Below are 24592 nucleotides of genomic sequence, written 5' to 3'. Positions count from 1 at the left end.
ACATATAACAGTTGTAAATCAAGGATATGTTTTGAAATATCCTAAATCAGTTTTTACAAATCAGCACTCTTAGTAACAGCTTTCAAAGAATAAAAGAATACAGCCATGGGAATTCATATTTATCGCTGAGGGTAGGTACAAATTAAACATATCTATTTCACTTATGTTGCAAAGTACTATTATTCAATGGTCCAAAATATTATCAATTTATCTGTATTCACTTTTTATTAGGAAAGAGGTGCAAAACCATGCAGGTTTCAATGATGTAGATAATAATAATCAGGAAAAGAAATACTCCCTGGTGACGACGAAAGGAACACATGCTACCTTCTCAGAGCCTCAGTACTGTATCTTTAGGAAAAGCAGTATACATGCAAGAACATTGCCCTGGAACACACTAAAGGAGTTGACTGGCTTTGTCGACTGCAAAGTAAAAGCCTTTGCTGTACCCTCTGCTCATATCTAATCATTTTTGCCTTGCACACACCACCTACTCACCTAACACTTCACTGACAATACTTTGTCTTTCCCTACTACCCCCCAAACACAATGGAAAGTTAATTGAATGTTTTATGCTTTAGCAATATCAAAGAAATGAAAAGAACGTAGGTTTCAACTGTATTTCAATAATAAGTGCATTAATTTTTACCTTTTAACTGACACTTGTACTAATTTCCTTAAATGCTCTTTTTTACTCTTTTTTGATCTGTCTGGCTTTGTCGGGTCTGATGATGAGGGCTTACTTCAAATGCAAAAAGATTAGCTCTCTTTCCTTTAATAGCACAATTATAGCTTGTGTGATGTCTAAATCATGAAAGATATCAGGGACAGACTTCTAAAGTCACATCAGTTTATTACAAAAGTGGTAGTAATCATTTTAATATCAAAATTACTCTGATTTCCTAGTGGCATTTAGGAATTGTTGGGCATGCATACACATACACACAAAGATTAGTAGCCATTTACTTCTAATTTGACTTAGATAATTGTTATAAATAACATAATGAAATTAAAAGGCTCTGTGTTACATTTTCACCTCTACCCAAGACGTTGTTCAGGCACTAAAAGAGTATTGCCACATCAAAGCAAGAACCAAGAGATCCAGTTCGACGTTTTCAGATATGCCAGAATCTACATCTCATTTTTGGATTTAGTTCAACATGGGACTTAGCACTAAACACTAAAGAATAAATGTGCCTTCCTTAAAGATATGTAATATGTTTAATCCCATCAATGCTTAGTCTACTTTTTAAATCCTGGATTTAATATACTTTACCACAAGAGGGCAAGATTAAGATACCCTTTCTCATACTGGATCATACCTACCTCAAGTATTACCATTAGTTATATTACAACAGCAAGGAGAGTCTCTATTCAAGATGAGGGCTTGCAAGTCATGAAGTAGAATACAAATCTAAAGGGAGAAGGAAGTTTTAGCTTACACTCCAAACTGACTTTGATTCACACACATTCATGGAATGGTCATTGCTGGCCAAGATAAAGAGGGATATCATATCTTGGACAAGGTAGCAGCTATCTTCAAGAACATTCCCTAAAAAGATGACACTTCTCCTGCATTACAGATAAAGATTTACAAACAATAATAATACCCCAAAGCATCTACATAACATGTTGTGTGCGGCAGGTGAAAGCGGAAGACTGTTGCAGTGATCTTTTTCAAATATTTTAGGAGGTTGTGAATGTTAAACAGTAGTTTCAAAGGAGAATTTGATAGTTAAATCCAGGAGTGAAAATACAAATGGCTCTGGGAAGAGCGAGTACTAGCTTTGATAAATTTTAAGTTCATAACAGATAAAGTGGAACAGTTTGACCCATTGTCAGTCTATTTTAAGATGAACATTTGTTAAATTCTAATGAAAAAATGTAGCACTTAAACTTTGGCAGAAGAACAATTATTTTTTTTTCCCTGAATTGAATAAAATCACATGGCACTGATTTTTGCTTTAACTACAAGCAATAAATATGAGCTGCAACAGACTCTAACAGCTATTGGCCATATCTACATGGATATGTCATACAAGCAAAGTTCACTTCAATTTCAAGCACACAAAATTTATGTCTACACCATATAGCTTATCATGCATTAAGCCTGTTCACGCAAGAGCCGATTTTCTAGTGTTAAGAACAACTTGCACCTTTTTGATGTGCAGGCCTATAATCAGCCCAGCCAATCAATGCTGGCTGCACCAAGAAGCAAGAAAAAGACTGAGCAGCTATTACACACCATCAGCTAACTCCTAACCACTTCAGGCAATTCAACCTGAGAACTTTTAACACAATTTACATTAAAACATATCCTTCCTGCCTGTTATGTGCTACAAGCATTAGGGTTATTTGTTTGTTTTGCATTTTCAGAGATTGCTAGTGAAGCATGGTGATTGGGGAAACACTGTGCCTCCAGCAGGCACTTGAAAAAGTTTATAGGGCAAACAAGCTCCCAGTTTCCCTAGTCGCAGTCAGTAGATTTACACATTACTGTAATGAGAATGAACAATAAGCTGTCATTCATCAGCAGATGCTATATGGGTCTGTCCATGGAGAGAAGATTTTGGAAGTGGATAATCTTTGCATTCTTCAGCTCTGCTTTGAATATGTCGACTTAGAGAAAAATAACAGACAAAGACAGGCAGACCAAAAAGAAACAGCAGAGGTCTGGAAAACCTCTGGAAGCAAAGCTGATAGTTAGTGTCATTTATAAGATTGAGCGAAGTAAGTGAGGAGGGGGTTGTCTGCAGAAGTTTCACTTCTGTGACTGACTTTTGCACGAACCCAAGATAATTAGAGGATGCACCAGCTCAGGACTCTTAGCACTGACACAGCAGATTGTGGAATGCATAATGTAAATTCCTATCTTGAATGCTGGCCCACTGTCTTATAAACACGAGGCATAAGCTCCCGGATTCAAGTTTTAAGCTAGCTGGACACAGAAAGCATAATATGGCACTTTGTCAGGCTTGAAAGTGGGCAAGCTGTCCAGGTGGAGCTAGCTAGAGTATTGCTGGCCAAAAGTGCATTTTTCCTCCCCAGTAAGGTTCTCAAAATCATCCAGTGATAACCATCATATATATTCCCATTCCAGCACAACAGAGCAAGGGTAACAAAGCATGGTTACAAGAATATTAATAGAAATGGTCTCTTTTTAATAGGTGAGATATTTATGCTTGAGAATAACAAGATGAATGTTTTATGCTGTTGTTTGTTTGAATTTCATTTTATCTTCTAAATACACTAATTTCCATATTACTTACCATTTGAAAATGATGAATGGGGGGAGAAGTGTTGCTTTTACAAGCTTAGCAAAAAATAATAAGAATTTACAAAATATTTTCCTTTCATTTTAGAAATTCATTACTATAGATAGAAAATAAAATTTTATTTTATCCAGCAATAAGATCAAACTTTTAAATTGTCTTATTTAATAAACTTAATAGAAAATGAAGATAAATTTTCTTCCAGAATTTCCAGAAGAGAAATTTTAAGGGAGAGGCCAGAGCATAAAGGAGTCCCAAGATAAGAACTTTTGACAGGAGCATAATCAGCTCTTACTAGAATCCTTTGCACTGTTTTATGGTAATGGTGATGAAATATACTGCCAGAAGTCTCTTCTACCTTTAGGTATGTCCATGCTTTGCCCTATATACTTCTGCCAGTAGGATCCAGCCTGTTTTCCCTCTCTTGCCAAGCTTATTGAACTTCTATCTGTCTATGTCATCTACAATTTCCTGCTGACTTAATTTATTGTAGCCTACTTCTTGAACCTATTCAATAAGATTTTCAGTCTGTACTCCACTGAAACCTCACTGAAACTTCTCTTAAAGGTTGTTCTATTCCTCTCCCAGTCAAATTTCATGGTCTGAATCTTCTTACATCTCCCTGGGACATCTCAACAGCTTTTCACATAACCAGCCATCCTTTCTCTATGAAATCTTGTCCTCTTCAGTTTTTGTTACTCCAGATTCTCCTTCTGTTCTTCTATTTCTCTAAACAATGTCTTCGATGTCTCACTCAGTGCACACTCCTCATCTCTATCCACTACAGTCTGGGGTGACCTCCCACCCCTATCTAATACAGAAGGTAACATACCGCCTTTTGTAACAAACATCTTTTCCACAATGTAACATAAATGAATAAATAAGTATTTACTGTGTAGTAGCTATGAAGATAGAAAGAAATCAAAGCTATGGTAGATCAGATATTACAGCTGCTTTAAAAAAAAAAAGAAGAAGAAAAAGAAAACAGTGTTAACTATTTGAATGACCAAGTGAAAAAAAGGTATGCATAAGGCTAAATAATCCTCCTTCTAAGCTTCATAAATTCACACATGTGCGCTCCAGGGAGGGAGATAATGCAACCGTAATTGTGTCTTGTTGAACTTGGCCATTTAGATGGGTAACCCTTTTCTAACATGGTCTTTTTTTATATTAATAACTGTTCCAAATGATGTCTTTTCCTATTAAAGTGACATTCTGTCAGCAGTTTGGGCCTGATGAAAAAAAAAAAAAAATGTGAGGCAGCAAAGAAAAGCAGTCTTGGCAAAATGGAGAACACGATATTTGGCAGGATCCATTGTTGTCTTATAAACGTCTTCAAAGAGTGTTTTTAATTTCTTTTCAAGTCAAATGCTAAAAGTAAACTTCTTCTTTCAGGCCCTATTTGGTAAAGGGGCAGAAGAGTCATCTACTGTAAAATGACATTGCTTTTCCAAAAAGAAAAGAAGTGTCAGAATATTTAGTCACTATGATCTGGCTTTCTAGAGATTCCTGGTGGCTTTGCAAAAGGAATGCTCTTCTTTTGGATGGTTTGCATTCTCTTTCTGTGTGTGCTTTAAAAAGTTTACTGTGAGTGAAGGGTCAGGTTTTTTTCTTAACTTTGGTAGTCAGTGTGGAAATAATGTAGTTCGCACAATGGGCTGAGTCCTGGTCTTATCACATATACATACATATATGTATATATGACTTACCTTTTCTTTTTTTCAGGTTTCTAGGGTGGTTTTGTCAATTTTGGATCAAAACAGCTCCTACAGCAGATAAAAATAGATGAGACCCAATCACACAGCAATGACACTGACTTCAGTCAGATTAAATGCAAGAGGAGGTCAATTTTTTTTAATTGCAAGTGGCTAATTCACTGATTGCTAAAAACTATTCATGAATAATTTATATCTCAAATATTAAACTATATATGGGATGAGTTACTGGGGAAAGTAAGGAACTATAAACCTGCAACTCTTCCTCTCTATAAAGTCTGTGCTACGCTTTGACCTGTGTAACATCTACTTCTTAGTTGTTTTAATGATTGATCTTAAAGCATGTAAATAGCCGAGTGATTTATGAAATGTTAGAGAAAAGTATTTTGCAATTCTAAGAAGAAATGGTGATGCACAAAACTAAATGCAAAGAAAATAAAAATCTCATAGGCCAAAATTGGAGCCTGCCATTTATCATTGTGGTTTGCTTGGCAAGGTTTTGGTAGCAGGGGGGGCTACAGGGGTGGCTTCTGTGAGAAGCTGCTGGAAGCTTCCCCTATGTCCGACAGAGCCAATGCCAGCCGGCTCTGAGACAGACCCACTGCTGGCCAAGGCCGAGCCCATCAGAGACAGTGGTAGCGCCTCTGGGATAACAGATTTAAGAAGGGGAAAAAAAAGTTGGTGTGCAACAGAAACTGCAGCTGGAGAGAGGAGTGAGAAAATGCGAGAGAAACAACTCTGCAGACACCAAGGTCAGTGAAGAAGGAGGGGGAGGAGGTGCTCCAGGCACCAGAGCAGAGTTTCCCCTGCAGCCCGTGGAGAAGACCATGGTGAGGCAGGCTGTCCCCCTGCAGCCCATGGAGGTCCACGGTGGAGCAGATATCCACCTGCAGCCCCTGGAGGACCCCACGCCGGAGCAGGTGGGTGCCCAAAGGAGGCTGTGACCCCGTGGGAAGCCCACGCTGGAGCAGGCTCCTGGCAGGACCTGTGGCCCCACGGAGAGAGGAGGCCACGCTGCAGCAGGTTTTCTGGCAGGACTTGCGACCCTGCAGGGGACCCACGCTGGAGCAGTCTGTGCCTGAAGGACTGCACCCCATGGAAGGGACCCACGCTGGAGCAGTTCGTGAAGAAGTGCAGCCTGTGGGAAGGACTCACGTTGGAGAAGTTCATGGAGGACTGTCTCCCATGGGAGGGACCCCATGTTGGAGCAGGGGAAGAGTGTGAAGAGTCCTCCTCTGAGGAGGAAGGAGCAGCAGAGACAACATGTGATGAACTCACCAAAGCCCCCATTCCATGTGCCCTGCACCACTGGGAAGGGAGGCCGAGAATTCAGGAGTGGAGTTGCGCCCGGGAAGAAGGGAGGTGGGGGGGGGGAGGTGTTTTTAAGATTTGGTTTTATTTCTCATTATCCTACTCTGATTGGATTGGTAATTAATTAAATTAATTTTCCCCCAGTCGAGTCTGTTTTGCCTGTGATGGTAACTGGTGAGTGATCTCTCCTTAACCTTATCTAGACCCATGAGCCTTTTGTTATATTTTTCTTTCCCCTGTCCAGCTGAGAGGGGGAGTGACAGAGGGGCTTTGGTGGGCACTTGGCATCCAGCCAGGGTCAACCCACCACATGTTGCTTCACTTACAGATTATGATGACTTTGCCTCTCCATTTTGGCCTACTTACAGCTTTTTTTTTTTTTTTTAATGACCATAATATAGTATATATACACACAAACATACATACACATATATGTATGTGTGTGTGTATATATATATATACATATATTTGCTCCTTACTATTTATAATTGTCTGGGACTTCAGGGAGGATTCAGCCCAGTTTGAAACAAGCCATGACAATAGGAAAAGACAGAGAACCCAAAGGTCTAGGAGATGTATTTCATAAAGAGATTCTTCATCATAACGACAAATATAAGCACAATGCTCAATTCAATTTTTTTGCCAAGCACATCACAAACATTTTCATGCCTTACCACACACCTGTAAGCCACATTTAAGTCTTAGCAGTTCCATTTTACAGCCAAAAAATTAAGGCACAGCAAAGACTGACTTTATAAACAAAGGCACACGGTTTGAGTCATCTGAGGCCTGGCTGATGAAGGTCTGAGAAGCACAAAATTACTATAAATGGAACTGCAGATCATTGGCTTCAGAAGGCCTAGCGAACAAGCTCTCCTCAAATTTACCAAGCAAGAGCAGTAAGCTTGGTGAAGCATCAGCCTAAACAGCATGCTGGACAGCAGAGCTGTGTCTTACTGACCTCTAAGCTTTGTTTCCGTTCCCTATGTAGGCTTTTTGGGCAGAACTGGATCCTGAGGGTAAACGTTGCCCAGACGCAAAAGATGGTCCACACCATAGGCCCCGCTTTTGTCCTCTGGATGGGACAGGTATGGAGGATGCCGCTATGGCAGACAAGCCAAGGACAAACCACACAGACTGCATCCAGTGGAGATTGTACTCCAACCGGGCATTGGCAAACGCTAGTCCCTGACACCCCGGCAGTGCAAGGTGTGGGTCTGTGGGCTAGCTGCCTGCAGAACTGCTGCTTCGTGTACCGTGTGACACCTGGGACACGGGCTCGGACCGATCTAAGGGGAAGAGTGCCACCTACTGAACCACCAACGCGAGCTAGCCGTTCCTGCAGCTCAGGAGAACGCTGTTCCATGGAGAGAGCCTGGACACGGACTGAAGCAAATTGTTTGCCACAAATTTGAGCTAGAAAACAAACATACACAATCACATTGGAATGAAGTAAAAAGATAGGGCTGGATCATAGAGCAGATGTTGCTAAGTGTTACTAGGCAGTGCCGGTACATGCCTGTGACTGTCATGCACATGCCAGTGCGCAAGAAAATAATGTGTCTATTAAAGATACTGAATTATGGTATTCACTCGACTAGAGAAAGACTAGACTGAGCTTTTCTCTCAACCATTTACCAATAGGGTTGCTGAAGCCCACCAGAGAAGAGGACACAGTGCTGAATCATGTGAAAGAAAAATGCAGGGCTTAAGCAACTCCTGTTTAAAAATACTTTTCTTTCCAGTACCTTTATGAGTGCTTTTGTTTTAATCTTGGGATCCATCAGTCTGTCTACACGATTTCATAACTATTATGCAGCTGCTTAGCTTGCACTGCTGAAATACTTCCACAGTTCACTCAGTATGTCCTGTTTTATTTACAGCCACCATCAAAATCACCTGAAACTGACATTTTTCATGTAGAATCCATTATGTGGCAGAGTGCCATATTTACATCAACATCTAAAAATATATACAAGACTTAGTTGGAAAACCCAGCTAGCTTACTTTTCAGTCCTGCTCATCTTCTGAAGTAATATGGAATTTAGATCTTTAGCAATATTTCAACCTCAAATATTTTCAAAAGGCACTATTAAAAAAAAAAAAAAAGACGTGAAATGGTTAAACATTTTATTATTCACATTGCATTCATAGTAAATTGTGTAATAGTTTTCATGTCTTAATTACTTAAATTTTATATTGAGCTATAGTGATATTATCTCTCTTTTTGTCTCCACACAATTGTATTTTATAATAGCTTTTATTAGGGCCTACATGAATGGAATTTAAAATGAACACATCATTTCTGTTACTTCTGCAGTTGAGAAAAGAGAGCGCTTTTCTGATATTTGGCATGAAAAGTGCTTTCCTTTGTGTTTTATGACATATAGCAAATTGTATTAGTTAGGGACATATTTTGAGCAGTAAGGTAACCAAGAGGAGTACAGAGCACTTCTGCCACTTTTAGTAACTCCACCTCAGTCTGAAAGTGGGTGCGATGCCTAGCATGTAATGGGGGTATAGTCCCCCTAGAAAAGCTTGATCTTGTTCTCTTTAAAATAAAAGGCAAAACTTCCACTGGTTTCCACAAGAGAAATATTGGAGTAACAGATACATGAGTTAATGGCATGTTTATACAATCTGCCTACCTACCTTTGAAAGGGAGGTCAGCTCCCCTACCTCACAAACTCCACCTGCTCTGCCAGCAGTGCCTACCTTGATACCATCACGAATGCCTCCACGGTCTCACGTTGCTCCTTGCATTTGGGGTGCCTCCTTGAAACCTGGCTGCTAAGCCATTTCCTTCACCCTTATGAAATTCCTCCTAAAGTCTCCCTTCTGCCAGCACACCTACACTCAATCTGTGTGTAGGATGTGTAAATAAATTTAAATAAACATTTGTTTTCAATTGTTAACAGAACTAGCAAGGCATGCACATCCAGGGCTTAAGCACACAAACAAGATACCACAAGGTAACAAGTTTCTGCTGAGCTGCAAGAACTGCTTGGATGCATGCTATTCCCCCCCAGCAAATGCAAGGTGAGTCAAGTCTGCCTCACACACCTGCAGGGTGGGCTAAACCCACTCCAATTACTATGCATTTGTCACATGGGCAGCTACCACGCATCAGCTGGTACTTGGTAACCCTTTTGTGTACAACTCGTTCATCCAAACTTGTTATTGCTACCCTACCATTTCTCACAGGTAGTTTTGGAATTGTAATATAGTCATTTAAAATGTGTGGATAAGCATGTACTATGAAAACAAGGAAGTGGGAAAGGTAATGGAGGACAGCTTAGAATCATAGAATCATTTAGGTTGGAAAAGAACTTTAAGATCATCAAGTCCAACCATCAAAACTTGAATCTATTAGTTCTATTAAAAACCCCAAACCTGTAGACAGGTTGACTTGTGCTTATTCTTTCATTATAATTCAATAAATGATATTTTAAAAACCTGTTTACAAAAGTTTGAGTGACACCTGGACATAATGACAAACATCGCTTACAGTTCTTAGGCCAATAGGAGAGGTGACCAAGAAAGGAGAGTAGGCAAAGAGCATCATTCCAAAGCATTGATGAAAAATGAAACAAAACCTGAATTTCACTCACCTCTGCAAATGTATGCTTGTGAGCCTCAATCTCCCTATTCAAATGGTGGGCCAGATTCTGCCTTTAGTTATCATGTCAGTAACTGAAGGAAGAATTTGGCTTTTAATTTCTTTTCCCTCCAATGCCAAAAGTTGTGAAACGTCACCTTATTACACACCTCAGCTATTTGTACAACTGCCAGAATTTGCCTAACAGTTCCATTCAGTCTTTCTCTTGCTAAACAAAGTGCCTTCAATGCTTATCTCCAAGAACGGTTGCTCATTCTGAGCATTTTTTATTCTGAAGATTGGTTCCTTTTTTTTTTTTTTTTTATTAACATGTCCACACTGTTACTAAACATAAAGGGTTTCTCAAGGAACCAATTTTACCACATTTGTTTGGGTGTTATATGGATGTTCGGAATAGAAATCAAGAGTACAAAAATAGATTTCCTTGATTTATGAGACATTCCTGTTTTCAATTCACCATCAGTATGTGCAGACACGATGCAGTCAAGAAATGAAGCATCTGGTTCTCCCACGTTTCATTTATGAACTTTAGCACCAGATGTAAATCATTCATAAAATCCCAAAGTGTTGGAAGAGCCTCTTCCTTCATTTTAACAAACATATACTCCAAGTACTGTACCTAACACTTCACATCATTTGTTACAAATGATGGGATCTGAATTTTAATGACTTCCAGAAATAAATTTCAAGAAGGAAGAAAAGAGGAAGAAGGAAAACAGGTGAGTGTGGCATTCCTTGTTTCTGACCGTGAATTCTCTTTGAAACCAAAAGATGTCACTTTAAGTTATTATAAACAAAGTCTACATGTTATTACCTGCATACAGAATGTTTTGAAGAGAACAAATCTATTAGCTTATAACTATTCTTCTCCCAAATCCTTTCCATTAGTGTCACATTCATGTCAGCAAATGCTGATTCAACTTCAAATCTGAATTGCTTTCCTATTCTCATCTGCCAATCGCCCTTCCTCTCCTACTTCAATCCCTCTTTCAGTCCTGTTTGTTCAGAGAGCCCCTCTTGCCTTTCTCTCAACATCTGTAATCCCTTCCTCCTCCCTTCCCACTCCTTTGTTTCACAGTGTGCATTGAATTTCATAGGATAACTCACACTTTGGGAATTAAGCACCTGCCAAAATAATTACGGGATCGAGGCCTATTCTTTATGTCAAAGAAACCTGTCTTATTCTCTGCATACAAGAATCCTTTCAACGATATGCATTAGACAATGCTTTCAACAACAAATCAGTCTTTTCTGGCCCTTTTTTAATACTACATTTCTTACATATTAATTTAACTGCAGAATTATCAGGCATGCGTTTCATGCACTGAGGTTGCCTTACAACTTAAAGAGCTGAGGAAGTGCAAAGAAAGTGCACCAGCAGGTATGGCAAGAAGGCTCCTCTATGAAGGGCCCCTTGCTGGAAAAACCTCTACGTGAGGCAACAGAGAGGTGAAGAGGATTCACAGAATCGCAGATCCTCCTCAGCTCTGCACTCCTCCCTACACCCTCTCTGCCCAGCTGCTTTGCAGGCTGCCATTCAGGGCAGCTCTCTTTGCTGTCCTCTCCCCCATTGTACAGTTGCTACACTGCTAAACTTCTAAAGGAATGGGCGTAATTAGCCCCAGTGTACAGATATCAGCAGTAGAAATCTTATGGTAACATACATATAGTTCCAGTAGTAATAAACACCTGTAAATATTTTTCTTATACATAAGGAATTTCCTTGTACTTCAACAATATCTGGCATTTATTTAGCTCTTTATTAATAGCTAGAGCACTAATCACTACAGTAGCTGAGCACCTAGAGTCCTATATAACACAATATTTACCTCCAAGAATGGATTTGAGACAAGAGCCTTTCCACCAGTGGCCAGGCTGTAGGTAGTCTACATGAATTGATAAGGCCGTGGAGCAGCCTCCAGATAGCTCCCAGCCTGATGTGCAACACTTTCTGCAGGGACATGCTGGGAGCATAGTGAGTTGCTTTAAGCAGGCTGGGAACACAGCAGGGGCAGATCCGTGGGCTGCAGATCTCATGCAGAGATCACAGCTGCGACTATAGCCCACAGTTTATAGTACAAGCTGTAGATCAGTTGCTCGGGTGCCTTAAGCCCTTGGGCGGAGAAGGATTCTTTCCAGTCTCTTGCAGCCTTGTTCTCCAGCACAAACACCAATTGTTCAGCCCCTGCCCAGGGAGAGTTGGAGCTCCAGTTGAGTTAGTTCCCCTTAAAACTAAAAAAAAGAAAATAATCTCTTCTCTCACAGGCAAAACTCAGCAACTTTTGAAGCAGAGCAGATGTTCAACAGTGCGGGCAGCAACGTTGCACTGAACTGTTTAAGGCACCAAATGAATGATACTGTATCGAATCAAAACTTCAGGGGAGATTTAGGTAGGCGCAATATGAATGCTGAAGCTGAAATCTGGCCTGAACATGGGGAGTTAACATCTCCGTTCCTGAGAAATGCGATATGGGAACTTTAGCGATGGCATGTGCTCAGCATCTCAGCCTCCTACGTCACCCCGAAGATCCCATTGCCAGGAATATAGCTGACACCCCGCTGGGACATCAGTTACGGGAGGCAGAGTGTCTACAAACTGCCAGCGTCACCCCTCTGCGGCCATGGGATCTCCTGCCTGGTGTTAAAGGTGGGCTGCCCCAAGGCTTCACATTACAACTTCTGGCCCAATCCCTAACCCAAACCAATGGCTGACCTGGCACAGTGGGGGTCCGCATCTGACTGCGACTGCTGTTGGATTGCTATTAGAGGTGATCAGGCACAGAAGAAAATCATTCCATGGGTGGAAAACACAGCATTTTTTTAAAACGTTCATTTTTGCAGGAACGGTTTTAAAATCATTTTAAAACACTTTAAGAGTGTCTACTATAAGAGAAAGCAAATTTTGCTGAATACAAAGTTCCAACATTCCTTCAATTAAGATTTTTAAAAATTATAAAATCTTAGAATATAATAGAAAAATATCAAGACTTTTTTTTTCTTTAAGAAAAAAGAGGATCTTTTTCTATAGAGACACCTTCCATATTTCACCTTTTAATTCCTACTGGCTTTCCTTACACCCCAGAATTCATCTAATTCATTACTATATGTAGACTGATAAGCCTTCAATCACTATTGCCATGCGTAAATATAAAAAGGTGATCAGTTGCACTCTAAGAGGTTTTCCTGTGAAAGCTTATAATTCCAAAACTCAGATCCCCTTCTCCCTTGCAAGTATTCTAAAGTTGTAATTATACATATATTTATAAGGATACTGTCTCTGTCAGGCTCCTTTTAACTTGGTATTTTTTGGTAACACTCATCCAAATTCTGCAAGCCTTATTTATGTGGAATGGGTACCTCATTCCATAAGTAATTCCCACTGACTTCAATAGACCATCTATGATGCAAGATTCTTCTCAATGTCAATGAGAGCTTCAGACTTCAGCTTCTGTATTCTGAAAATGACTAGTGGCAAACAGTGAAAAATATACATAGTACATCATTAATCTCTTTTTCCTTTTTTTTAATTGCACCTAAACATCAATTTATTTCCAAAATAGGTATAACTATTACACCTTTGCCATTTCTTTCTTTTCTTTTTTTCATTTTATCTATGCTTGCAATCCAATTCACGGGAAAAAAAAAATATTAGCAACAAAGCCAGTTCAGACATGCCCTCTGTTTGAGAAATACCATCAGTTTTATTTTATTCCCCACCTTCCTACCATATTCAGAGGCTGCAGCCTGAGCCTTTCAGAACTCTACAGGCACAACTTACAGTTTAATCTTGGTCCCACAGTGCTTAGGTGGTCTCTCTCAAACTAACCAAGGCAGGAATACCACCTCCTTGATCCGTAATGCACTCATCCATTTCACTTGTCTGCTCAGACATCCCAGGCCAATGATTTATTCACAGACGTGAAGCTAGGAAAACCTCCCCCCTTCCAAACACATGTACACATACTTTTATAAACTGGCTGAAATATTCAGTAACTTCCCAGAGGGGAATGGGTTTCCCCCCTCCCTCTCCTATATGTTTTATATGGTTTCCATTATTATTTGATAAATGTGTTATGACACACTATTTACCTCGGTCAGCAGCTCTGGGGAGCTTTGTGCAGCTTTGCTCCCCACCTCTGCCACCCACTAGATATTTCACAAATAAATCACATTCCCAGATTAAGACAATACAGTTTGGTACTGAAAAGGGATAAGAGAGTTAGGATGAGATATGCTGGAGGAGGCTTTGGTTTCATTTCTCCCTTTCACTTCTGAGCCATGTAGAGCTGATTCTCAGCCTGTAACAGTGGCTCTGCCTCAGTCAACTCCTTTTTTCTTTCAGGGGCAGGAAGACATTCTCTGTTCACTGTGCGAACTCTCCACGTTTGAGGTTCCCAGAGAAATATTCAGAGCTCAGTTTTCCATATGGGCAGAAGCAAGTCTAAGGAGGTCTATCGTACTGCATATATTCACAGGTATTGAAATAATCTTTTCCAAGGGCAGGAAGTGTGCCAGGATGTACCGTATGAAAGAAGGGCTAGAGACCTGACCTGCTGGAAATAAAATAAATATATTTAAGGTGGATGATCACAGACTGGTTTGTGTAGACTTGCTCAATAGTATACTACAGTCAGAAGTTTATGGGGAGGAGGAGGATTTACCCTCCAAAGCAGTTACCAAATAGCATTACTGCACATACGCTCAAAACAAGCGTTGTCAGGGAAACACTTGGTGTCATTGTCACTTCTTTTTGTATGAATTTGATACCAAAATCCAGAGGGAACACCATGAATAGGGTCTGCAGACACAATGAGCGGTTTGGGAAGCATTTTGAAATCAATGATGCAGATGTGTGTGCACATATGTGTGTGTCAGAATGGGGCAATCTCAAACCTGATTAAGCCTGCTCTCTTGAAAATTATTGAAAAGCAGATCCTTCCTAGAGTCACAGGCTGGCTTTCCAATACCAAACACAACCAAAAGCTCAAATGAAATTAGGTCCATGAGAAAAAGCAGCCACCTGTACCAACTGAAACTTTTTCAGAGAACACCACTCTTCCAAACACTGCCTTGCTAATCCCACCAACACATAACAGCATCTGTAGAAAAGGCAAGAACAGAACCCAATCACAGTACTGTTGACTCCAAACATTCAAAAAGTATGAATTAATAGTCTCTTCTTCTTGGCCATAAATTAAAAAAAAACAAAACAAAACAAAACAAGACTGGCTGAGAGTCACAGGAGTTTTGTATTTTTTGTTCCGTGTGTTTTAAAGTTGCAATAATTTTTAAAAATAAGTGAATTATGATAGAAGCATACTAGTATAAGATAAAGGATGTTAGTGTTTCCTCCCCCATGACTTCAGGGTGCCTGACAGCCCCCAGTTAGTTTAGTGGAAAAGAACCTTTGAACTATGCTCGAAGTGAAGTATGTCATGGATGCCAGTGCAGTCTTCTCACCACCTTCACACTAAGATAGCCAGAGTCCTTGCAATCCTTCTTTGAGCTCACAAACAGAATCAACGTGGGGAGACCCTTCCTTCAGGGACTATGTGGCTCAGTGTTCATTACTTTTCCCCTCCTCATGTTTCTATAGAATTTTTAAGGCTTTTCTACTTGATATTTCCTCTTACATTCATCGGAGGAGGTGAGAGCTATCCTTTCTCATCAAGGCTTCCAGGGTAGGCTTCACCCTCCAGGTAAGATAAGCCAGCCTGCAAAGAAAGTAGAGCAGTCACAGACCTTCTGTCCTAGTAGCTCTAAACATCACACCTCTGTGTACGGAGGTGGAAGCTGCTACTGGTTCCTATTCTGTACATCCTAGAATAGAAACCATTAAAGAGCAGCACCTGCAAACTGGATCTGCAGACTCAACAAAACCTTTCCCACCTCCTGTGGACCTTTGGAATATAACACCTATCCCTCTAGTCCTCCATGCTATTAGAATGAAAGATAAAAATGCTCGTATTTATAAGTACTAACCTCAAAAATATGAAATGTGGGTATTTCACTATGAATACAGAAGTCCAGTAGCAAAACCCCAGTAAAAGTATCCCCCCAAATTCCTATATTAAGGAAACAATTTGGCAAATCTTTGCCACAGATAAAATTTAGAAATATGACCTGTGTAATGAATGGGATGCTATATTATGACAGATTATAATAATAGATGGCATTATGCAAAAAGACACAGTATGCCAATGTCAGTTGACGTGGCACACTCTACAGATGATAATTCCAGTCTGTCCCAGCAACAGTATGAAAAGCAAAGCAGAGCATAGAAAAATCCCTACCAAATAAATTAGAGGTAAGAATTAGTTACTGGGAAAAAAATGAGGAAAATCAGTTTGATTTGGTAACTGACTCGTATGCCAACAGTGGTTCTGTGGCATGACAACTAATCTTTCTATATTTTTTGAGTCCAGATTGCTATGGTGTTTATGTGTTCCTGTGCCTTTGTTTCTCCTCAGCCCTATTGAAGAGATGTTCAAATTTACAGTAATGAGAAGAAAATCAAATCCACCTCAACATGCTAATATAATGGAACTGCCAGATTTTAGCTTGCTGTTCATGAGTTTACTACAAAATCAAAATAATTAAGGAGAAGCAAGTGAAGTATATTTGTTCCTTTCCTAATAAGAAACACGGTAATCTCCTGTGAAAAGCACCAGCCTAAAAAACAACTGAGAGATTATGGACAGTTAACAAATGTTAAAGATTAATTAATTGGGGGGGGGGGGGGGAGATGACAATTGTGTGCTGTGATAATTTTGCCATCATTCTTCCCCTTTATAAATTTTAAACTGGTCATGAAAAATATTGTCAAAGCTTTGAAAAAACAGTCAGATTATTTCATCACAAATAAGATAAATGAAACCCTGATGTCTTACAAATGTTTATCCTATATCCTTCTTTTCCCCTGTCAAAATAACCCCAGTTCATCTATTAGCCCTCTTCTCTCCCCATCCTGTGTAACCCCCCAGCAAGCAAAAGATAATTCTTGCTATAGTTAGTCTGGAATAGCAAGCAGGCTGTTTGGCTAGCCAGTACACGTCTACTAATTGGCTTGCTGAGGGATAATTAGCAGAAACTATTTTTTTTAGCCACTTACTCATTTTCATTAAACTTAGAGGAATTTAAATAGGGACTTCAACTCCTCAGTCAAGTTTGTCAAAAGTGGGCCTTGTTTTCAATTGACTTTGGGCACAGCAGACAGAGAGACAGTACAGTTGCATCAACCTTCATTCCTAAGGGAGCTGAAGCAGAAATTGAAGTGTCTCTAGCAAGGAGCATAACCTGAGCGCTCAGAATTAGGTTATAAGTTAAACTACAGTAATTTGTTGAACGTAGACAGAACTGAAAGATTTCCACTAGGAAAAAAGCTCTTAAAAAATACCTAGCACAGAGGCTCGCTTCAGAAACAAGTCACTCCCTGAACTGAATCTTGGTTTGCAGTGGCTTTATAATGCAATTCCCTATTTCCACACCTCTTTCTGTCAGTGTGTATCATCACCAGGTCTTGTGTCACACCACATAAAGTCTCCGCTGCCACCTCATTCTTCCACTTCCTCTCCCAAATCCATAAGGATAACCCAGCTGTTAACACCCCCAGATCCTTCTGTGAGTGCAGAGCAAGGAGCAGGAGGAGTTGTGCTGAGCTGAGCCACACAAGCACTGCCAGACCAGCCAGTGCAGGTGAGATGGTGGCCAGCTCAACAGGGGCACGGAGCAGGTGACAGCTGAGACAGTGTTACAGCCCTTCTCTCAGGAAGGTGCAAAGGCCATGGCCCTGCTTGGTAAAAGCATCAACTTTTAGGAAATGCATTAAGAACTTCATATTTCTGAGACCTCTACCACTTCAACAAATTTGATTGAGAGTGGCCAATGGCTTACAAAGTTACTGGGGGACAGAGGCTGACAGACAGGTAAACATCACGATAGCACATCTCACTTCCTTAAAAAACAGACTAAAAAGATGAGGAGGCTCACGTTCACCTGATTGTAAATGATTTCCTGTCACTGGGCTGTGTTTCTGTGACCCCAGTCATTTAATAGGCTTGCTTTACCCTATGTTGTCTGATTGATAGTGGCTTGGCTGCCACCCTCCCTATGATGATGACTCAGTGTGCTGCTTTTCCTGTCTTATTCTATGAAACACATCATTTGATGTGACTAACACAGTTCATTTTGATGAGTCACAGAGCCAGGAAATGTAAAGAAGATGCGGTTTTCTGAAGAGTGCAGTTCAAACAAATGTTAGAAAAACAAAGCTTAAAAAAATAATTCTTCATCTTAAAATTGTGCATATGGTATAGCTCATGTCTACCTGCCTACATGGTACTAAGTCCTTTTTTTGTTGCTTGAAATCTTTAGTGTTAACATTCCTGGTAGCATGTCTGATAATTTGGGAGATGGTGGGGGAGAATACGTGGAAGGACAGTCTCTCTGTCCATGTTATAAATCTGACAGCCATTTTCTGTCATTCTTAGAAGCTGAGCCTCACTTTCTAATTTCTAATGTACAGTATGTAACTGCTGCCTTTATTTCAGTGCATGTTTTAAGAAATTTGTATTCTAATTTGATGGGTCCATTTAAAAAAAATGGACACACAAAAAATTTTTTTGCCTGTGCTCACAAAAAAAAATCAGACACACCAAGACTCTGAATCCACTTCTTCCCTTTTCCAGCCTAGAGCTATAACCACAAAACTATTCTTCCCCTACATGTGGGTATAGAAGTTGTTCCTGTTACATAGGAAGGGAAACCTATATGGATTTTCACATTTCTTCTTTAAGGATTCTTTACAATTAGGAAAGAAAATGGCCAGGGAAAGGGTGTTGCCACAACCTTCCTTCTCTCTCTGACCTCAAGCAACTGGAAACTCCTCCAACAAGAGGAGGTAGGGCATAGAGGAGAACCAGGACAATAATGTTGCTCTTCTACACAGCTTTTTAGCATTGTTTTACTGGAGTGAAGAAAAATCCCTCTGCTATAGCCACTGCTTCATCAAGGATGTGGAGAGGCTACAGATGCTTTCATTACCTTTGTATTCCTTAGAATACAGGAAAGTTTCTTCATCATCTCCCTTGACAAAACCAGCAGCTTGAAGAGCAGGAACGCAGTAAGAGCTTTTCCCGTACCTCCCATTCTGTCTCCCCAGAAGTTTGCATTGCCACACACAACAGGAGGTGTCTAGCATTTCTCCTCCTTCTTCCTCTCAGGAGCTAATGACAAAACAGAGAAAGCTTGCCAGGCAACACCTCAAAATCACTACTCCCTGCAGAAAGGGAATAGGAGCTTTCTCTAACCAAGCAGAGACCATTTGGACAGGACATTAGCAAGAGCCAAACTGACCTGGTTGGCAATTCTTTGCAAAATAGAAGATACTACAGCTGCAAACAGCCAGAGCACAGTCAAGCAATGGAGGAATGTAGAGCACTGTCAGTAGAGCCTTTTTCTTTCTAAAGGCAGAGACATAGTTGAACCAAGCAGCCATTACCTCCTCTCAAATTGTGACCAAGTGCATGCATTATAGAATATTTTTCTGAATAAAAGTAATGTACTTATTTGAAAATAAAGATGATTTTTTTTAAGGAAATGGCAGAGAACAAAGTGCACAAGGCCAAACTTTCTAATAAATGAGATTTATTATGGGAAAAAAGTCCAATAATTGCATTTTCAGGGGAAAGGTCATTATTACTTAGAAAGAGGTTAATAGAACAATATTAATAGCTTTTTACAGGGCAAAAGAGATAGATGCAGTATTAATATGAATGAAAACAAGAATGAGGATGCTCCCTGTTACCAAAGTTTAGACTAAAAATTCAGGAGGTCAAATTCATCTTTCATACTCCCCAAAATAAAGAATTAGACAGTATAAAGTGTTATCAAGCCTTTTCATTCAGTGAGTTTAACAGAAAGTAGCAGAAATAAAGTGATCAAAAGTTTTAGCCTGAAGCCAACAATTAGAAGCATGGCTCAAGTCCTGTGCCTCTGGAAGACTCTAAGGGAAGATTGTTGAAGATAAAAGTCAACATGACTCCATCATTGAACTTTTACTAAAGGAACTGCAGCAATTCTGTCTATTTGGCCAATATGTTAGATTAGACTAATTTTCTAAAGTAATGGAAAATTGCCAGAGATAAAAAATAATTTGTGATATTCATTAATAATAATGTTACATTACACATCTGTAATGCATTTCATGCAAAAGTCTTAAAGTACTTTATAAACACTTAATTAAGCCTCCCAACACCCTGGGAAGTAGATGATTTTTCTCAACCATTCCCCAACTGGAGAAACTAAGGCACAGACAATTTAAAGCAAACCTTTTGCCTCAATTTATGTAATGACTGGAATTCGTTACAAAGCAAGCACTTAGGAATGAAGAGGGCACATGCAAAAAATACTGCCAAAACCAAATAATTTTTCTAGTCAAAACAAAAAATTTCCAGCATACTTTCCCAGTTTTGAGCACTCAGCAATCTCTTAAATACTTCTGAGAATTTTTTTCCTCATGAACATCTTTAAACACATCCAGGAAAATTTGTCTACCAACAAATAAATACGCAAACAAATAAATAAATAAAAAGTGTCTATTTAAAATACACGTTGCAAAAATATCTGCTCATCCTCACTGGCAAAACTAGCTAAATAATAAAAAAATAAAACGCAATAATCTTGATTTTAATCTCCAGACTTGACCACTAATACTGATTTTCTCTTTTGGATAGTGTTGAGTGAGGAAGAAAAGAGAAATCCAAAGGTGATTATAAAGATGGTTATTAACAACTGTCATGCACATGTGTAAACTATTAGCAAGTCTTAACTACAAGGTTAAGCAGGATCTGTCTAACTAGTAATTCCAGCCTGAATACTCTCAGCAGTACCACACCAGGACTCACAATTATGTAAGTTTGCTATTAAAATGCAAGTTGGAATCAACTGTTAAATCTCCATAGTGACGAATACACTGAAAAGCTGTCCTACTTTGGAAGATTAAATTGACTTTATTTTTGGTTATTACATCTAAACACTGTAACTTGTTTTATTGTACTCTTACTAATTCAGTTTCACTTTACCAAGCACCTCAGACAAGAGAATTTACTTGAAGTCACAGTCAAGCTGGGAAACATATATATATATAGGACATCTTTTCAGAATACTGTAATTACAAGTATGAGTATTTAAAGTCAAAACTCATAATTGTGCATGATGAGGGAAAACTGAGGAATCTTTTTGTTGAATGTTTTGGCTGTAAAGAGATCCGCCAATCCCACCAGTTTGAGGAAGTTTCAGAGCAGATGTCTGTATAGTATTTGGGATGCAATTTTGTCATGGAGTTAAATAAAGAAAATTATTCAAGGGCTACAATACTTAAAAAATCCTGATGTGAAATTTATTTTACTAGCAGCACTGCATTGTATAGTCATTTGAGGAAGAGATTACTTAATATAATGTAATGGGGGAGATTAATGTAAGAGATTAACTCTTCAGCCCTTACTCTTGTACTATGTTCTTTATATACTAATCAGGTAAAGAGATAGATAGTAGCATTTTAAAGGCTTCCTTTTCTGTGATCTATTTCTCTGAGTGAAAAGATGATGTCTAGCCTTCCTCACACTGAATTCATTGCTTTGGTCTATAGGAAAGGGCTTTTGGAAGAAAACCTTAATATAAGTCAAGGCAAATTAAACTGAGATAGTGCAAAAGGCATGATGTGAACAGAAGAAAATATCATGTGAGAACACATAAGGGCTTAATTTTCCCATTACTAAGGCAAGACTGGGTGAAAGCTAATAAATCACGGCAGCACAGCACCACATGGAAATCGGCATCTTACCTAGATGGAAGTCACAGATGATGACTGCTGCAAAACAAAACCCAGGATCCCTTAGTATTATTGAGGTACCCACTCACCACGGCTTTTACAAGGCACAACGAAATACTGCAAAGTAAGAACATTCATGAGTTTTGGCTATCGCAGTGCACGCAGTCTGCAGAGAATCACACGGGTAGTTCAGCTTCCTTAGCTGCTGCCAACAAAAGCAGCCAAGTGAGAAGGGGACACAGATCTGGGTTCCCTCCCCAGCTCTGCCACCTCGTCAGGAAATCGCTGCCCTCTAATTCCTCTGGTTTCTGCCTGGAAAATGGCTTTCTGCAGGGAATTTTAAAGAGAAGTGAGAGCTTTAAAAAGAGACTTCAGAAACACCCGGTGCAATTCAGAGCGTGGTGATGAAAGTATTTTGTTTTCTGGGGCTTTTTTTCCTTCCTTGCCATCTTCACAGGTAGAGAAATCAGTCGATTTTTTCAAATAGAGATATTTCTTAAACATTTTACTGTTCCTGCCCCTAAAACTGACTCTTGCACAGTCAGTATTGAAATCTACTTATGTTTTAAACTCTGTGGTATTATGTGATTTTGTTGGACAGAGAGATGGATACAAAGGAACAATAGACATTGCAAATATTTTAAAAATAAGCTATTTCAAGTCTTTTAATCTTAAAAAGTACTTACTCAATTTAATCAAAATTTTCCTAAAGTACTCTAGTTGTCAGTAAGTCTTAACCCTAAAAATGTGAATGCATAGGGATTTTTATGGGTTTGTTGGTTGGGGGTTTAACATTTTAATTTTTTATTTGTTATTGAGCTGCTGGAGAGGGGAAAAAAGTCTTATAAAGGGACTGTAGCTGAATGCTTAATTAGGAACACTTAATCACCTCTTCAAATAAGCTGAAGAGTTACATAACTAGACCTTACAATTCCTACAGATAAAGACAGTTTAACTTGGCTTCCTATGGAAATAAGCTTTATGTAACTGTTTTGCCTGTCTCTCCATCTTTCTTTTCTCTCCCCTTTACTTTCCCCTTAACAAAAGACTGAACCATTAGCCAATTTGAACTTGAGGGCTAAAAATCTCCAAAATTATATTCCTTCTGGTTTCATGAAGACAGCTGATGAGATAAGAGAGAAAGACCTAAATCACTGCCCTAGTTTCCTCTAAATGAAAACAGTGAAAGTTATAGAAGAAGTGAAAACTTGGTGTGAGATTACTATTTGCAATGCCTGAGCTGCAGAACAGGTTGGCTGCTTTAGATTTCATGAGCTCAATTTCCTTGCACAGAGAAATAAATGGACAATTTGCTGGCCTAACGGAGGCCTCCTTCAGATCATCGTCTTCTCCTGGGTCAGTGCAGGTAAACTCTGCCTTTATGTCAGGCTCAAAACACAGGCCTTTAGGAAGCACATGGCCACAACTATAATAAAGATGAATTATTTCTGTGATTTTCAATTTATTTGATTACTAATACACCCTATATTGTTTTGACTTTTCTTTTAGCTGAATGCAGTGATAATAGCTGGTGGATAATGAACTATCCAGAAGTGCTCCTGATTGTCTACTTCGGCATACACTGAGGCAGAGCCAGGTCAACGTTGAGAGCAATTTGGAAAATCAGAGCCCAGAGTGATAATCCTTTGTTTATTCCTTAGAGTAACATCTTGACAGGACAACCGTCCCCATATGGTAAAGCCAATCTACTCTGATGTTAAGAAAACCTGTGGTTCAGTCATAGTGCTGTTCTCTATCTTTGATTTGAAAATGTCAAGGAGAGAAAATTGAATTGAGACAACTAGTCATTGTATCTGTGAAGTATTCCTCTCCATTTTATGTTTCTCATAGATGTATAAGAGATACACTTTTAACTAAATATAAGCCCAAACCAAAATTCCTGAATTTTCAGAAATATTTGCAAATTGCTGGGTTTTGAGAAAGTTGAATACAATCCAAACTCTGTAGATCATTCTTGTCTTCACTGGTCTAAAGCAAAAACCCATATTCTCATGTTTTGGAAGACCTCCCATGAAGATTTAAATAGGGCATAAATATATTTAAATATGTTCATAAACAAAGAACCTGGAAAAAGCTGCATCTTAATCTAGTCAGAAATTTAATCTAGTTTCATTATTGTACTGACTGTCTTATTTCAGTATCCTTATATATCATTATATTCTTGAGGGTGAATTTTCTCTCATCTTTTTAACCTGGTTAGTCTGCACAGCTGGAGATGAAACTGATCTAATGTGTGAAACACTCTTGGCATCATCCCATAGGCAAACTATCATGGACCTACTGCCAAAGTGAGCCAGAGATGCAGAATATTTGTTGTCCATAGGAGTGCTATTTTTTTTTCCTCTGTGTGTTTTTCTCAATTCTTTTTCATTAACCATCATACTGTTCTACTCTACCAGTCTACAGCTGTAATTTTTCTACACCTCCTTTCTGTGTCACAAAGTTCACAACAGACCAATCTTAATATTATTTCATATAGGATTACACATAGAACAGTTTCATGGTGTTCAAAAACTGAACATAGAGACCTTCACAACTGCTTCTTTTGAGATAGAAGTGAGGCAAAAGGTGGTGGAGCTTGTGAGATGGCTGAAGCCATATATTTGCTGTAGGCACTAAAAGTGTTATTTTGGTATGAGGGAAAAAAACCACCACTTATTTACCAAAGGTAAACTCATTAGAAGAGTTACAGAAATACAGATATGTCTATCAGTATTATGGTAAGATTGTACCAAACATAATCAGGTATGTACTCAGACCATAGCATTCAAGAATCAGTACAGAAGATAAATATAGTAAAAACAACATAAATGAGCAGTCATTG

General features: G+C 39.2%; 1 long non-coding RNA gene across 1 annotated transcript; it reads right to left on the bottom strand.

Annotated features, from left to right (window-relative positions):
• Positions 1–12952: 12952 nt before the first annotated feature.
• LOC128140241 (uncharacterized) lies at positions 12953–21951 on the bottom strand. The gene is made up of 3 exons (XR_008234661.1): positions 21760–21951; positions 15551–15631; positions 12953–14470 (listed from the first exon to the last, which is right to left on the bottom strand). It is a non-coding gene; the product is annotated as an uncharacterized LOC128140241 (long non-coding RNA).
• Between the last annotated feature and the right edge of the window lie 2641 nt (positions 21952–24592).

This window comes from Harpia harpyja, chromosome 3 (assembly GCF_026419915.1).
Source record: "Harpia harpyja isolate bHarHar1 chromosome 3, bHarHar1 primary haplotype, whole genome shotgun sequence".
NCBI lineage: Eukaryota > Metazoa > Chordata > Aves > Accipitriformes > Accipitridae > Harpia > Harpia harpyja.
Note: the sequence above shows the minus strand (reverse complement) of the source record. Positions and strands in the feature narration are given on the sequence as shown.